General features: G+C 38.5%; 1 long non-coding RNA gene across 1 annotated transcript; it reads right to left on the reverse strand.

The window, feature by feature from the left end:
* Window positions 1–415: 415 nt before the first annotated feature.
* Window positions 416–3571, reverse strand: LOC145818222 (uncharacterized). Its single transcript, XR_014359647.1, has 3 exons — window positions 3392–3571; window positions 2388–2426; window positions 416–875 (listed from the first exon to the last, which is right to left on the reverse strand). It is a non-coding gene; the product is annotated as an uncharacterized LOC145818222 (long non-coding RNA).
* Between the last annotated feature and the right edge of the window lie 15368 nt (window positions 3572–18939).

Genomic DNA, 18939 nt, shown 5'->3' on the forward strand with positions numbered 1-18939 from the left:
TTGTGACATGGAAGACTATATCATTTTCTTTAGTCTTAGGATTATTCCATACTTAGGGTTTAATCACTTCATCTAAACGGATGATAAGCAACTTCCAATCCGCAAATAACAGTCGATAACATACATCTTATTTAATCATTGACATAGGGACTGTCTTACCGATCAGCTCGAACCCTTACCATGCTTCCGCTGCGCAATTCTGTTGATTTAACCCCATCTGCATGCCTTACCATGTTCTACATCACAATCATTCACAATACACACAAGGAATATACAATGGACAGGGGTGATAATCGTTAGCGTTAACAAATTACATTTAACGTTGCCATCACTTTCTTTCATATGCACTAAGGGTTTAATGCATGATGCCTAAGTCTTTTCTAGACATCCTAAAGCTCAATGGATTCATGTGTGAGATAGCAACTCGTGCTCTGATACCACTTGTCACGCCCCAAACCCGCCCCTAAAAGTTTGGGCATGACCTATTCAGAAACGGACATGTAACCTGGTAACATAACATACGGGGCCTTATCGGAAGCACGAAAAAAATGGAAATAATGAAACAAATAAACTCCATTGAGCTACTTCTACATGCCAGGATCTCATTCATCACATGCATTATAGTGGATAGATAAAGTTCCAACTATAACCCGGAGCATATACATACACATTTACAATGCCAGCCCCATGATTGGGCGTATACAAAAAAAAAAAATGAACATGAAAGTATATGCAACAACCTTAGAGGGACACCCATAAGCAAGTCAACATCTTAACAACTTGACAAAATAAATGGCTTATACAGTGCCTGGACATACGAAGGTTGACAAAAGAAAGCGGACGTCTTGGCTAGGACTGACCACCTGGTTGCTGACCTACAGAAACAGACATAATAGAGAGTGAGCCGGGCTCAGTGAATAGTAATACATAAATAAAATGATGCTTAACTTGAAACATAATACATGTCAATGTAATAGTCTGATTCTGTGCTAAGTACATAACGACCTTAGGCCCAATCTTGCAACATAAACTTGATGGCTATAAGCCCTTGAAATGTGGTGGCACGAGGCCCTTGAAACATTGGCATAAAGCCCTTGAAACTTGTTTGACCTTGTAGCATATTCAAACTTGTAACATATACTTGAAACATACCTGAGCATACTTGAACATCATTCATTAATTCAAACGGAACATATTATAACCAGAGTGTTTCTTGTTGTATTATGTCATTTTCGTACGCTTAACAATAAGAGACTAATTCACATTCTCATGAGAGTCACATAATAATGCTAAACTTTGCACTTATATCGTAGATTCTGAATAACTTCCAATTCATAAACAATATAGCAAAATAACTTCAAATTCATATGGATACACATGGCTACTCTTATATTTACTCAGAATCTATTCTTCAAGAATGAACATAAATTCTTTTGGGTAAATGACTTAATTCACGTGTTCTATTAATCAATAGTATACACCGTTGTTTAATCGTTCTTATATGTTAACATAGTTGCCTTGCCTTGTAATTAATAGAGTCCTAATGGTAACCGTTACATCATTCCCACGAGTTGACATAATTAACGTAAAGTTAATAGGACAAAGTAAGCACATTTTCATTAGATTACAGATGACTTTATCGGTTTCACAATTCCACCGTTCGGCCCTTGGCCTGAGGGGTTCACACATTCACGATAGCCTTTAGGTTTCATAGATTCACAACTCATCACATCGGCCTTCGGCCCTTTGGATTCACAAGTTCACAAGTTTGGCCCTTGGCCTCATAGCTTCATAATTTCACAAATGGCCCCTGGCCACATAGGTTCATAGTTCACAAATGGCCCCTGGCCACATAAATTCACAAGTCGGCCCTTGGCCTCATAAATTCACAAGTTCACAAGTTTGGCCCTTGGCCTCATAGCTTCATAATTTCACAAATGGCCCCTGGCCACATAGGTTCATAGTTCACAAATGGCCCCTGGCCACATAAATTCACAAGTCGGCCCTCGGCCTCATAAATTCACATATGCATAAATTAGCTTTTGGGTTTCATAGGTTCACAATTCGGCTCTTGGCTTCATAGTTTCACAATTCACAACTCGGAAATTCATACTGCACAAATGGCCCTCGGCCACATCGTTTCATATTTCACAAGTTGGTGATCCATACTTCACAAATTCGAGATGCATATTTCACAAATCCTTTTTGATGTTTCCATAATTTCACAATGTTCCTCATATAGCATACACCTTTGGTGTTTCCATAATTTCACAATATTTACGTAGCATACATAACATACATGTCAACATAATTCTTATGACGAAGATCATAACGTCGATAACAATAATCATTAATGGTTAGAGATACATCGAAGTACTACTACTCACAGTGCTACAACGGAGTGCTTGGCCCTCCTGAAGTATGCCCTGTACACATATATAACTTAGTCATTAGTTCTCTTTCCTTCCTTTATTATTCTTCACAAGCCTACCATTATCCATCCATTATACCACAATTTCCTCCATCTCAATATATCTATATATAGAAATAGAAGATTACCATTCTTACAAACACAATATGGAATTTTTAATCAATCACTTCGATTTCAAGATAGGAAGGAATTGTATGGACATCTTCCATATTTTTCCAAAAATAAATCATTCTCTTGATTTTAATAACTGAGCAAGCCCACAAGTATTTAGCAAAATAATTTGGGATTAACCCATTTTGGAAAACTCTATATTTTAGGTCACAAAAATCAAAGTCAACATAGTCAATACCATCTCACATAATCACTACAATTCAACATAAGCAACATGATTCAACTCAACATCATTAAATATAATTCAACATAATTCAAGAGAAATTCTTAAATTCCATTTCAACATTCCAAAACCAAGTTCATATCATTCATACCATTAATAGATTATTTCCCCAATTTTCCCTTCACATGCTAGCATGAATTCCAATATTCATAACAAAGTTCATTCGCAAATTTTAAACATAATTTTCAAACATTTCCAAATTCTAATTAAACTTGAACACATATAATTCAATACCTCAATTTCATTATGCTACTTTCAATTTGGGCCAAATCATTGGGTATCATCATTAATCAACCTAGGGTTTCAAGAAAAATGAGGATTTTTAACAAAAATTCACACTTCTTAAATTACCACTTTTAATTCCAATTTTCCCAATGATTCTACATCTAGGATTCACAATTCATCATTTAAACCCACCAATTTAACTCCCAACATCTTCAAACCATAAAACCCCAAATCTCATACTATACACTACAAGCTCTAAACATGGAAATTTTGTATTTAGATACTAAAATGTCACAAATCTATCTATGGATATAAGTATTGAAGAGTATTCAAACCATTACCTCAATAATCAAGCAAAGAAGTGAGCTTGAGAAGAAGCCTTCACAAATCCAAGTTCTAATCGGGTAAAAACATTGATCCTCCCTTGTTCTCCATCCTTGATGCCAAAAACCATGGTGGATCATGAGCAAAGTAAAGGAATTCAAGGATTTGGGGCTAGGGTTTCGGACATGGAAGAGGGGAGAAGAAGAGAGGAAAAGAAATTGCAAGAAATGGCCCCAAAATCCCGTTTTTAGAGCAGCTGTCCCGCACAGGCCGCACGTGCGGCGCTATTCCCCGCACGTGCGGCTCTGCTTCCAGCACAGATGTGAAAATTTCAAACGGGTATAACTCTCTCATCGGGACTCCGTTCTAGGTCGTTCTTGTGTCCAAATCGAAGCCCCGGAAATAAGCTTTCCAATGGTTCTAACCTCACATTCAAATTCAAAGTGTGGAAAAAGAAATGGACAAATGAATGACGGCTGATCGTAGATTAACTATTCGAATTAAATTCGTTGGTCCAATCTTACTTTACCATCATACCACCACCTCAAACAATAACCCAAAATAAGGTAAGAACATTCCAAATACACTATTAAGAATGTCAAAAATGAGCCCATGCTCGAGCGGAGGGTAAAAAAAAAATTTCAAGCCGATACAATAAAGGTCGCCATAACTCAGCAGATAATTCTTTAATTCCGATAGATATAGTTGAATTAAAACACATTAAACCCTAATTAAATAAGGATGACTTTCTATACGCATTTGGGGGTCATTACATGCCATTTCTCAAGCATTAGGGTTTAAACACTCGGACTCTTATTCGGACGCTCTTGCATGGTGGTAGATATGTAATTATGGTATTTACTTACCATTTATCGAGCATTAGGATTCAAACACTCGGACACTTATTCGGACCATCTTGCATGATGGCAGATATGTAATTATGGTATTTACTTGGCATTTCTCGAGAAATAGTTTTCGAACACTCGGATGATTATTCAGACCCTCTTGCATGATGGCAGATATATATTTATGGTGTTTACTTGCCATTTCTCATGCATTAGGGTTTAAAAACACAGACACTTATTCGGACCCTCTTGCATGACGGCAGACAAGTAATTGTGGTGTTTTCCTTGCCATTTCTCATGCATTAGGGTTTAAAAACTCGAACACTTACCCGGACACTCTTGCATGTTGGCAGATTTGTAATTATCGTGTTTGCTTGCCATTTCTCGAGGATTAGGATTCGAACATTCGAACACTTATTCAGACCCTCTTGCATGTTGGCAGATATGTAATTATCGTGTTCACTTTCCATTTCTCACGCATTAGAGTTTAACACTCGGACACTTACTCGGACCCTCTTGCGTGATGGCAGATATGTAATTATGGTGTTTACTTGCATTTCTCGAGCATTTGGATTCAAACACTCGGACACTTATTTGGACCATCTTGCATGATGGCAGATATGTAATTATGGTGCTTACTTGCTATTTCTTGTGCATTAGGATTCGAACATTCAGACACTTATTCAGTCCCTCTTGCATGATGGCAGATATGTAATTATGGTGTTTACTTGTCATTTCTCATGCATTAGGGTTTAAACACTCGAACACTTATTCGGACCCTCTTGCATGACGGTAGATATGTAATTATGGTGTTTACTTGCCGTTTCTCGAGCATTAGGATTCAAACACATGGACACTTATTCGGACCATCTTGTATGATGGCAGACATGTAATTATGGTGTTTACTTGCCATTTCTTATCCTTTAGCGTTTAAACACTCGGACAATTATTCGAACCCTCTTGCATGATGGCAAATATGTAATTATAGTTATTATTTGCCATTTATTATGCATTAGGGTTTAAACACTCGGACAATTATTCGGACCCACTTGCACGATGGCAGATATGTGATTATGGTGTTTACTTGGCATTTCTCGAGCATTAGGATTCGAACACTCAGACACTTATTATGACCCTCTTGTATGATGGCAGATATATATTTATGGTGTTTATTTGCCATTTCTCATGCATTAGAGTTTAAACACTCGGACACTTATTCAGACCCACTTGCATGATGGCAAATAACTAATTATGGTGTTAACTTGCCATTTCTAATGCATTAAGCTTTAAAAATTCGAACACTTATTCGGACACTCTTGCATGATGACAGATATGTAATTATGGTGTTTACTTGCCATTTCTCGAGCATTAGGATTCGAACATTCGGACACTTATTCGGACCCTCTTTTGTGATGGCAGATATGTAATTATGGTGTTTATTTGCCATCTCTCTTGCAGTAGGGTTTAAACACTCTGACACTTATTCGGACGCTCTTGCATGGTGACAGATATGTAATTATGGTGTTTACTTTCCATTTCTCGAGCATTAGGATTCGAACACTCGGATACTTATTCAGACCCTCCTGCACGATGGCAGATATATATTTTTGTTGTTTATTTGCCATTTCTCATGCTTTAGGGATTAAAGACTCAGACACTTATTCGGACCCTATTGCATGATGGCAGATAAGTAATTACGGTGTTTACTTGCCATTTCTCTTGCATTAGGGTTTAAAAACTCGGACACTTGTTCGGACACTTTTGCATGATGGCAGATATGTAATTTCGTGTTTACTTGCTATTTCTCGTGCATTAGGATTCGAACATTCGGACACTAATTCAGACCCTCTTGCATGATGGCAGATATGTAATTATGGTGTTTACTTGCATTTCTCGAGCATTTGGATTCAAACACTCGGACACTTATTCGGACCATCTTGCATGGTGGCAGATATGTAATTATGGTGTTTACTTGCCATTACTTATGCATTAGCGTTTAAACACTCAGACACTTATTCGGACCCTCTTGCATGATGGCAGATATGTAATTAAGGTCAATATTTTCCATTTCTCCTGCATTAGGGTTCAAACACTCGGACAATTATCCGGACCCTCTTGCATAACGGTAGATATGTATTTATGGTGTTTACTTCGCACTTCTCGAGCATTAGGATTCGAACACTCGGACACTTATTCAGACCCTCCTGCATGATGGCAGATATATATTTGTGCCGTTTATTTGCCATTTCTCTTGCATTAGGATTTAAACACTCGGACACTTATTCGGACTCTCTTGCATGATGGCAGATAAGTAATTATGGTGTTTACTTGCCATTTCTCGAGCATTAGGATTCGAACATTCGGACACTTATTCAGACCCTCTTGGATGATCGCAGATATGTAATTATGGTGTTTACTTGCCATTTCTCATGCATTAGGGTTTAAACACTCAGACACTTATTCGGACCATCTTGCATGATGGCAGATATATAATTATGGTGTTTACTTGCCATTTCTTGAGCCTTAGGAATCAAACACTCGGACAATTATTCGGACCATCTTGCATGATGGCAGATATGTAATTACGGTGTTAGTTGCATTTCTCGAGCATTTGAATTCAAACACTCGGACACTTATTCGGACCATCTTGCATGATGGGAGATATGTAATTATGGTGTTTACTTGCCATTTCTCGCGCATTAGGGTTTAAACGCTCGGACACTTGTTCGGACCATCTTGCATTGTGGCAGATATGTAATTATGGGGTCAGCTTGCCTTTTCTTATGCATTAGGGTTCAAACTCTCGGACACTTATTCGGACCCTCTTGCATGATGGTAGATATGTAATTATGGTTTTTATTTTCCATCTCTCTTGCATTAGGGTCTAAACACTCGGACACTTATTCGGACCCTCTTGTATAATGGCTGATATGTAATTATGGTGTTTACTTGCCATTTCTCATGCATTAGGGTTTAAGAACTCGAACACTTATTCGGACACTCTATCATGATGGCAGATATGTAATTATGGTGTTTACTTGCCATTTCTCATGCATTAGGGTTTAAACACTATGACACTTATTCGGACCCTCTTGCATGACGGCAGATATGTAATTATGGTGTTTACTTTCCAGTTCTCATGCATTAGGGTTTAAACACTCGGCCACTTATTCGGACCCTCTTGCATTATGGCAGATATGTAATTATAGTGTTTACTTGCCATATTTCATGCATTAGGGTTTAAATACTCGGACACTTATTCGGACCCTCTTGCATGATGGCAGATATGTAATTATGGTGTTTGCTTTCCATTTCTTGAGCATTAGGATTCAAACACTCGGAAACTTATTCGGACCATCTTGCTTGATGGCAGATATGTAATTATGGTAAATATTTGCCATTTATCACGCATTAGGGTTTAAACACTCGGACAATTATTCGGACCCTCTTGCAAGATGGCAGATATTGTAATTATGGTGTTTACTTGGCATTTCTCGAGCATTAGGATTCGAACACTCACACACTTATTCTGACCCTCTTGTGTGATGGCAGATTTATATTTACGGTGTTTGTTTGCCATTTCTCGAGCATTGGGGTTTAAACCCTCAGACACTTACTCGGACTGTCTTGCATGATGGCAGATATGTAATTATGGTGTTTACTTCCCAGTTCTCATGCATTAGGGTTTAAACACTAGGACACTAATTCGGACCCTCTTGCATGATGGCAGATAAGTAATTATGGTGTTTACTTGCCATTTCTCTTGCATTAGGGTTTAAAATCTCGGACACTTATTCGGACACTATTGCATGATGGCAAATATGTAATTATGGTGTTTACTTGATATTTCTCATGCATTAGGATTCGAACATTCGGACACTTATTCAGACCCTCTTGCACGATGGCAGATGTGTAATTATGTTGTTTATTTGCCATTTCTCATGCATTAGGGTTTAAACACTCGGACACTTATTCGGACCCTCTTGCATGATGGCAGATATGTTATTATGGTGTTTACTTGCCATTTCTCGAGCATTAGGATTCAAACACTCGGACACTAATTCGGACCATCTTGCTTGATGGCAGATATGTAATTATGGCGTTTATTTCCCATTTCTTATGCATTAGCATTTAAACACTCGGACACCTATTCGGACATTCTTGCATGATGGCAGATATGTAATTATGGTAAATATTTGCCATTTATCATGCATTAGTGTTTAAACACTCGGTCAATTATTCGGACCCTCTTGCAAGATGGCCGATATGTAATTAGGTTGTTTACTTGGCATTTCTCGAGCATTTGGATTCGAACACTCGGACACTTATTGAGACCCTCTTGTATGATGGAAGGTATGTATTTATGGTGTTTATTTTCCATTTCTCATGCATTAGAGTTTAAACACTCGGACATTTATTGGGACCCTCTTGCATGATGGCAGATAAATAATTATGGTGTTTACTTGCCATTTCTAATGCATTAGGGTTTAAAAACTCGGACACTTATTCGGACACTCTTGCATGATGGCAGATATGTAATTATGGTGTTTACTAGCCATTTCTCGAGCATTAGGATTCGAACATTCGGACACTTATTCGGACCCTCTTTCATGATGGCAGATATGTAATTAGGGTTTTTATTTTCCATCTCTCTTGCATTAGGGTTTAAACACTCGGACACTTGTTCAGACCCTCTTGCATGATAACAGATATGTAATTATGGTATTTACTTCCCATTTCTCGAGCATTAGGATTCGAACACTCGGACACATATTCAAACCCTCCTGCATCATGGCAGATATATATTTATGTTGTTTATTTGCCATTTCTCATGCATTAGGGATTAAAGACTCAGACACTTATTCGGACCCTCTTGCATGATGGCAGATAAGTAATTATGGTGTTTACATGCCATTTCCCTTGCATTTGGGTTTAAAAACTCGGACACATGTTCGGACACTTTTGCATGATGGCAGATATGTAATTATGGTTTTTACTTGCCATTTCTTGTGCATTAGGATTAGAACATTCGGACACTTATTCAGACCCTCTTGCATGATGGCAGATATGTACTTATGGGGTTTACTTTCATTTCTCGAGCATTTGGATTCGAACACTCGGACATTTACTCGGACCATCTTGCATGATGGCAGATATGTAATTGTGGTGTTTACTTGCCATTTCTTATGCATTAGCGTTTAAACACTCGTACACTTCTTCGAACCCTCTTGCATGATGGTAGATATGTAATTAAGGTAAATATTTGCCATTTCTCATGCATTAGGGTTTAAACACTTTGACAATTATCCGTACCCTCTTGCGTGATGGCAGATATATAATTATGGTGTTTACTTCGCATTTCTCGAGCATTAGGATTGGAACACTCGGACACTTATTCAGACCCTCTTGTATGATGGAAGATATATATTTGTGGTGTTTATTTGCCATTTCTCATGCATTTGGGTTTAAACACTCGGACACTTATTCGGACCCTCTTGCATGATGGCAAAAAAGTAATTAAGGTGTTTACTTGCCATTTCTCATGCATTAGGGTTTATAAACTCGGACAATTATTCGGACACTCTTGCATGATGGCAGATATATAATTATGGTGTTTACTAGCCATTTCTCGAGCATTAGGATTCGAACAATCGGACACTTACTCAAACCCTCTTGCATGATGGCAGATATGTAATTATGGTGTTTACTTACCATTTCTCTTGCAATAGGGTTTAAACACTCAGACACTTATTCGGACCCTCTTGCACGATGGCAGATATGTAATTATGGTGTTTACTTGCCATTTCTCGAGCCTTAGGATTCAAACACTCGGACACTTATTTGGACCATCTTTCATGATGGCAGATATGTAATTATGGTCTTTACTTGCCATTTCTTATGCATTAGCGTTTAAACACTCGGACACTTATTTGGACCCTCTTACATGACGGTAGATATGTAATTATGGTGTTTACTTGCCATTCCTCGTGCATTAGGGTTTGAACGCTTGGAGACTTGTTCGGAGCTTCTTGCATGATGGCAGATATGTAATTATGGTGTCTGCTTGCCTTTTCTTATGCATTAGGGTTCAAACTCTCGGACACTTATTCGGACCATCTTGCATGGTGGCAGATATGTAATTATGGTGTTTACTTGCCATTTCTTATGCATTAGCGTTTAAACACTCGGAAACTTATTCGGACCCTCTTGCATGATGGCAGATATGTAATTAAGGTAAATATTTTCCATTTTTCCTGCATTAGGGTTCAAACACTCGGACAATTATCCGGACCCTCTTGCATGATGGTAGATATGTATTTATGGTGTTTACTTCGAATTTCTCGAGCATTAGGATTCGAACACTCGGACACTTATTCAAACCCTCCTGCATGATGGCAGATATATATTTGTGGCGTTTATTTGCCATTTCTCTTGCATTAGGATTTAAACACTCGGACACTTATTCGGACTCTCTTGCATGATGGCAGATAAGTAGTTATGGTGTTTACTTGCCATTTCTCGAGCATTAGGATTCGACCATTCGGACACTTATTCAGACCCTCTCGCATGATGGCAGATATGTAATTATGGTGTTTACTTGCCATTTCTCAAGCCTTAGGAATCAAACATTCGGACAATTATTCGGACCATCTTGCATGATGGCAGATATGTAATTATGGTGTGTACTTGCATTTCTCGAGCATTTGGATTCAAACACTCGGACACTTATTCGGACCATCTTGCATGATGGCAGATATGTAATTATGGTGTTTACTTGCCATTTCTCGTGCATTAGGGTTTAAACGCTCGGACACTTGTTCGGACCATCTTGCATTATGGCAGATATGTAATTATGGTGTCAGCTTGCCTTTTCTTATGCATTAGGGTTCAAACTTTCGGACACTTATTCGGACCCTCTTGCATGATGGTAGATATGTAATTATGGTGTTTGTTTGCCATCTCTCTTGCATTAGGGTCTAAACACTCTAACACTTATTTGGACCGTCTTGCATGATGGCAGATATGTAATTATGGTGTTTATTCGCCATTTCCCGTGCATTGGGGTTTAAACCCTCAGACACTTGCCCGGACCCTCTTGCATGATGGCAGATATGTAATTATGGTGTTTACTTTCCAGTTCTCATGCATTAGGGTTTAAACACTCGGACACTTATTCGGACCCTCTTGCATGATGGTAGATATGTAATTATAGTGTTTACTTGCCATTTCTCATGCATTCGGGTTTAAATACTCGGACACTTATTCGGACCCTCTTGCATGATGGCAGATATGTAATTATGGTGTTTACTTGCCATTTCTCGAGCATTAGGATTCAAACACTCGGACGCTTATTCGGACCATCTTGTATGATGGCAGATATGTAATTATGGTGTTTACTTGGCATTTCTCGAGCATTAGGATTCGAACACTCGCACACTTATTCTGACCATCTTGTGTGATGGCAGATTTATATTTATGGTGTTTATTTGCCATTTCTCGTGCATTGGGGTTTAAACCCTCAGACACTTACTTGGACCCCCTTTCATGATGGCAGATATGTAATTGTGGTGTTTACTTGCCAGTTCTCATGCATTAGGGTTTAAACACAAGGACAATTATTCGGACCCTCTTGCATGATGGCAGATAAGTAATTATGGTGTTTACTCGCCATTTCTCTTGCATTAGGGTTTAAAAACTCGGACACTTATTCAGACACTGTGGCATGATGGCAAATATGTAATTATGGTGTTTACTTGCCATTTCTCGTGCATTAGGATTCGAACATTCGGACACTGATTCAGACCCTCTTGTATGATGGCAGATATGTAATTATGGTGTTTACTTGCCATTTCTCATGCATTAGGGTCTAAACACTCGGACACTTATTCGGACCCTCTTGCATGATGGCAGATAAATAATTATGGTGTTTACTTGCCATTTCTAACGCATTAGGGTTTAAAAACTCAGACACTTATTCGGACATTCTTGCAAGATGGCAGATATCTAATTATGGTGTTTACTTGCCATTTCTCGAGCATTAGGATTCGAACATTCGTACACTTATTCGGACCCTCTTGCATGATGGCAGATATGTAATTATGGTGTTTATTTTCCATCTCTCTTGCATTAGGGTTTAAACACTCGGACACTTATTCGGACCCTCTTGCATGATGACAGATATGTAAGTATGGGGTTTACTTGCATTTCTCGAGCATTTGGATTCGAACACTCGGACACTTATTCGGACCATCTTGCATGATGGCAGATATGTAATTATGCTGTTTACTTGCCATTTCTTATGCATTAGCGTTTGAACACTCGGACACTTCTTCGAACCCTCTTGCATGATTGCAGATATGCAATTAAGGTAAATATTTGCCATTTCTCATACATTAGGGTTTAAACACTTTGACAATTATCTGTACCCTCTTGCGTGATGGCAGATATGTAATTATGGTGTTTACTTCGAATTTCTCGAGCATTAGGATTCGAACACTCGGACACTTATTCAGACCCTCATGTATGATGGAAGATATATATTTGTGGTGTTTATTTTCCATTTCTCATGCATTTGGGTTTAAACACTCGGACACTTATTCGGACCCTCTTGCATGATGGCAGAAAAGTAATTATGGTGTTTACTTGCCATTTTCTGATGCATTAGGGTTTATAAACTCGGACAATTATTCGGACACTCTTGCATGATGGCAGATATATAATTATGGTGTTTACTAGCCATTTCTCGAGCATTAGGATTCGAACATTCGGACACTTATTCAAACCCTCTTGCATGATGGTAGATATGTAATTATGGTGTTTACTTTCCATTTCTCTAGCATTAGGGTTTAAACACTCAGACACTTATTCGGAACCTCTTGCACGATGGCAGATATGTAATTATGGTGTTTACTTGCCATTTCTTGAGCCTTAGGATTCAAACACTCGGACACTTATTTGGACCATCTTTCATGAGGGCAGAAATGTAATTATGGTCTTCACTTGCAATTTCTTATGCATTAGCGTTTAAACACTCGGACACTTATTTGAACCCTCTTACATGATGGCAGATATGTAATTATGGTGATTACTTGCCATTTCTCGTGCATTAGGGTTTAAACTGTTCGGAGCTTCTTGCATGATGGCAGATATGTAATTATGGTGTCTGCTTGCCTTTTCTTATGCATTAGGGTTCAAACTCTCGGACACTTATTCGAACCTTCTTCCATGATGACAGATATGTAATTATGGTGTTTACTTGCCATTTCTCATGCATTAGGGTTTAAACACTCGGACACGTATTCGGACCCTCTTGCATGATGGCAGATATGTAATTATGGTGTTTACTTGCCATTTCTTGAGCATTAGGATTCAAACACCCGAACACTTATTCGGACCATCTTGCACGATGGCAGATATGTAATTATGGGGTTTACTTGCTATTTCTTATGCATTAGCGTTTAAACACTCGGTCACTTATTCGAATCCTCTTGCATGATAGCAGAGATGTAATTACGGCAAATATTTGCCATTTATCATGCATTAGGATTTAAACACTCGGACACTTATTCGGACCCTCTTGCATGATGGCAGATATGTAATTCTAGTGTTTACTTTCCATTTCTCGAGCATTATGATTCGAGCACTCAGACACTTATTCAGACCCTCCTGCTTGATGGCAGATATATATTTATGGTGTTTATTTGCCATTTCTCATGCATTAGGGTTTAAACACTCGGAACTTATTCGGACCCACTTGCATGATGGCAGATAAGTAATTATGGTGTTTACTTGCCATTTCTCTTGCATTAGGGTTTAAAAACTCGGACACATATTCAGAGACTCTTGCATGATGGTAGATATGTAATTATGGTGTTTACTTGCTATTTCTCGTGCATTAGGATTCGAACATTCGGACACTTATTCAGACCGTCTTGCATAATGGCAGATATGTAATCATGGTGTTTACTTGCCATTTCTCATGCATGATGGTTTAAACACTCTGACACTTATTCGGACCCTCTTGCATGATGGCAGATATGTAATTATGGTGTTTACTTGCCATTTGTCGAGCATTAGGATTCAAACACTCGGACACTAATTCGGACCATCTTGCATGATGGGAAATATGTAACTATGGTGTTTACTTGCCATTTCTTATGTGTTAGCGTTTAAACACTCGGACCATTATTCAGACCCACTTGCATGATGGCAGATATGTAAATATGGTAAATATTTGCCATTTATCATGCATTAGGGTTTAAACACTCGGACAATTATTCGGACCCTATTGCGTGATGGCAGATATGTAATTATGGTGTTTACTTGGCGTTTCTCGAGCAGTAGGATTAGAACACTCGGACACTTATTAAGACCCCCTTGTAAGATGGCAGATATATATTTATGGGGTTTATTTGCCATTTCTCATGCATTAGAGTTTAAATACTCGGACACCTATTCAGACCCTCTATCATTATGGCAGATAAGTAATTATGGTGTTTACTTGCCATTTCTAATGCATTAGGGTTTAAAAACTCGGACACTTATTCGGACACTCTTGCATGATGGCAGATATGTAATTATGGTGTTTATTTGCCATTCTCGAGCATTCGGATTCAAACACTCGGACACTTATTCGGACCATCTTGCATGATGGCAGATATGTAATTATGGCGTTTACTTGCCATTTCTTATCCATTAGCGTTTAAACACTCGGACACTTATTCAAACCCTCTTGCATGATGGCAGATATGTAACTGTGGTAAATATTTGCCGTTTATCATGCATTAGGGTTTAAACACTTGGCCAATTATTTGGACCCTCTTGCATGATGGCAGATATGTAATTATGGTGTTTACTTGGCATTTCTCGAGCATTAGGATTCGAACACTCGGACACTTATTTAGACCCTCTTGTAAGATGGCAGATATATATTTATGGGGTTTATTTGCCATTTCTCATGCATTAGAGTTTAAACACTCGGGCACTTATTCGGACCCAATTGCATTATGGCAGATAAGTAATTGTGGTGTTTACTTGCCATTTCTAATGCATTAGGGTTTTAAAACTCGGACACTTATTCGGACACTCTTGCATGATGGCAGATATGTAATTATGGTGTTTACTTGCCATTCTCGAGCATTAGGATTCGAACATTTGGACACTTATTCGGACCCTCTTGCATGATGGCAGATATGTAATTACGGTGTTTATTTGCCATCTCTCTTGCATTAGGGTTTAAACACTCAGACACTTATTCGGACCCTCTTGCATGATGACAGATATGTAATTATGGTGTTTACTTGCCATTTCTCGAGCATTTGGATTCGAACACTCGGACACTTATTCAGACCCTTCTGCATGATGGCAGATACATATTTATGTTGTTTATTTGCCTTTTCTCATGCATTAGGGTTTAAAGATTCAGACACTTACTCGGACCCTCTTGCATGATGGAAGTTAAGTTATTATGGTGTTTACTTGCCATTTCTCTTGCATTAGGGTTTAAAAACTCGAACACTTATTCGGACACTCTTGCATGATGGCAGATATGTAATTATGGTGCTTACTTTCCATTTCTCGAGCATTACGATTCGAACATTCGGACACTTATTCGGACCCTCCTGCATGATGCAGATAAGTAATTACGGTGTTTATTTGCCATCTCTCTTGCATTAGGGTTTAAACACTCTGACACTTCTTCGGACCCTCTTGCATGATGACATATATGTAATTATGGTGTTTACTTTCCATTTCTCGAGCATTAGGATTCGAACACTCGGACACTTATTCAGACCCCCCTGCACGATGGCAGATATATATTTATGTTGTTTATTTGCCATTTCTCATGCATTAGGGTTTAAAGACTCGGACACTTATTCGGACCCTCTTGCATGACAGCAGATAAGTAATTATGGTGTTTACTTGCCATTTCTCTTGCATTAGGGTTTAAAAACTCGGACACTTATTCGGACACTTTTGCATGCTGGTAGATATGTAATTATGGTGTTTACTTGCTATTTCTCGTGCATTAGGATTCGAACATTCGGACACTAGTTCAGACCCTCTTGAATGATGGCAGATATGTAATTGTGCGGTTTACTTGCATTTCTCGAGCGTTTGGATTCAAACACTCGGACACTTATTCGGACCATCTTGCATGATGGCAGATATGTAATTATGATGTTTACTTGCCATTTCTTATGCAATAGCGTTTAAACACTCGGACACTTATTCGGACCCTCTTGCATGATGGAAGATATGTAATTAAGGTAAATATTTGCCATTTCTCATGCATTAGGGTTTAAAGACTCGGACACTTATTCGGACCCTCTTGCATGATGGCCGATAAGTAATTATGGTGTTTACTTGCCATTTGTCTTGCATTAGAGTTTAAAAACTCGGACACTTATTCGGACACTTTTACATGATGGCAGATATGTAATTATGGTGTTTACTTGCCGTTTTTCGTTCATCAGGATTCGAACATTCGGACACTTATTCAGACCCTCCTGCATGATGGCAGATATATATTTATGGTGTTTATTTGCCATTTCTCTTGCATTAGGGTTTAAACACTCGGACACTTATTCAGACCCTCTTACATGATGGCAGATAAGTAATTATGGTGTTTACTAGCCATTTCTCTTGCATTACGGTTTAAAAACTCGGACACTTATTCGGACACTTAATCAGACACTCTTGCATGATGGCAGATATGTAATTATGGTCTTTACTTGCTATTTCTCCTGCATTAGGATTTGAACATTCAGACACTTATTCAGACCCTCCTGCATGATGGCAGATATGTAATTATGGTGTTTACTTGCCATTTCTCATGCATTAGGGTTTAAACACTCGGACACTTATTCGGACCCTCTTGCATGATGGTAGATATGTAATTATGGTGTTTACTTTCCATTTCTCGAGCATTAGGATTCAAACACTCGGACACTTATTCGGACCATCTTGTATGATGGCAGATATGTAATTATGGTGTTTACTTGCCATTTCTTTTCAATTAGCGTTTAAATACTCGGACAATTGTTCGGACCCTCTTGCAAGATGGCAGATATGTAATTATGGTAAATATTTCCCAATTATTATGCATTAGGGTTTAAACACTCGGACAATTATTCGGACCCTCTTGCGTGATGGCAGATATGTGATTACGGTGTTTACTTGGCATTTCTCGAGCATTAGGATTCGAACACTCAGACACTTATTATGACCCTCTTGTATGATGGCAGATATATATTTATGGTGTTTATTTGCCATTTCTCATGCATTAGAGTTTAAACACTCGGACACTTATTCGGACCCTCTTGCATGATGGCAGATAAGTAATTATGGTGTTTACTTGCCATTTCAAATGCATTAGGGTTTAAAAACTCGAACACTTATTCGGACACTCTTGCAAGATGGCATATATGTAATTATGGTGTTTACTTGCCATTTCTCGAGCATTAGGATTCGAACATTCGGACACTTATTCGGACCCTCTTGCATGATGGCAGATTTGTAATTATGGTGTTTATTTGCCATCTCTCTTACATGATAGCAGATATGTAATTCTGGCAAATATTTGCCATTTATCATGCATTAGGGTTTAAACACTCGAACAATTATTCGGACCCTCTTGCATGATGGCAGATATGTAATTATGGTGTTTACTTGGCATTTCTCGAGCATTAGCATTCGAACACTTGGACACTTATTCAGACCCTCTTGCCTGATGGCAGATATGTAATTATGGTGTTTACTTGGCATTTCTCGAGCAATAGGATTCGAACACTCGCACACTTATTCTGACCCTCTTGGGTGATGGCAGATATTTATTTATGGTGTTTATTTGCCATTTCTCGTGCATTGGGGTTTAAACCCTCAGACACTTACTCGGACCCTCTTGCATGATGGCAGATATGTAATTACGCTGTTTACTTGCCAGTTCTCTTGCATTAGGGTTTAAAAACTAGGTCACTTATTCGGACCCTCTTGCATGATGGCAGATACGTAATTATGGTGTTTACTCGCCATTTCTCTTGCATTAGGGTTTAAAAACTCGGACACTTATTCGAACACTCTTGCATGATGGCAGATATGTAATTATGGTGTATACTTTCTATTTCTCGTGCATTTGGATTCGAACATTCGGACACTTATTCAGACCCTCTTGCATGATGGCAGAAATGTAATTATGGGGTTTGCTTGCCATTTCTCATGCATTAGCGTTTAAACAGTCGGACACTTATTCGGACCCCCTTTCTTGATGGCAGATATGTTATTATGTTGTTTTCTTGCCATTTCTCGAGCATTAGGATTCAAACACACGGACACTTATTCGGACCCTCTTGCATGATGGCGGATATGTAATTATGGTAAATATTTGCCATTTATCATGCATTAGGGTTTAAACACTCGGACAATTGTTCGGACACTTTTGCATGATGGCAGATCTGTAATTAGGGTGTTTACTTGCCATTTCTCGAGCATTAGGATTCGAACATTCGGACACTTATTCGGACCCTCTTGCATGAAGGCAGATATGTAATTATGGTGTTTATTTTTCATCTCTCTTGCATTAGGGTTTAAACACTCGGACACTTATTCGGACCCTCTTGCATGATGACAGATATATAATTATGGTGTTTACTGGCCATTTCTAGAGCATTAGGATTCGAACACTCGGACACATATTCAGACCCTCCTGCGTGGTGGCAGAT

The sequence above is a fragment of the Camellia sinensis genome, unplaced genomic scaffold, assembly GCF_055761805.1.
Source record: "Camellia sinensis isolate YWXY unplaced genomic scaffold, ASM5576180v1 Unanchor6, whole genome shotgun sequence".
Taxonomy (NCBI): Eukaryota; Viridiplantae; Streptophyta; class Magnoliopsida; order Ericales; family Theaceae; genus Camellia; species Camellia sinensis.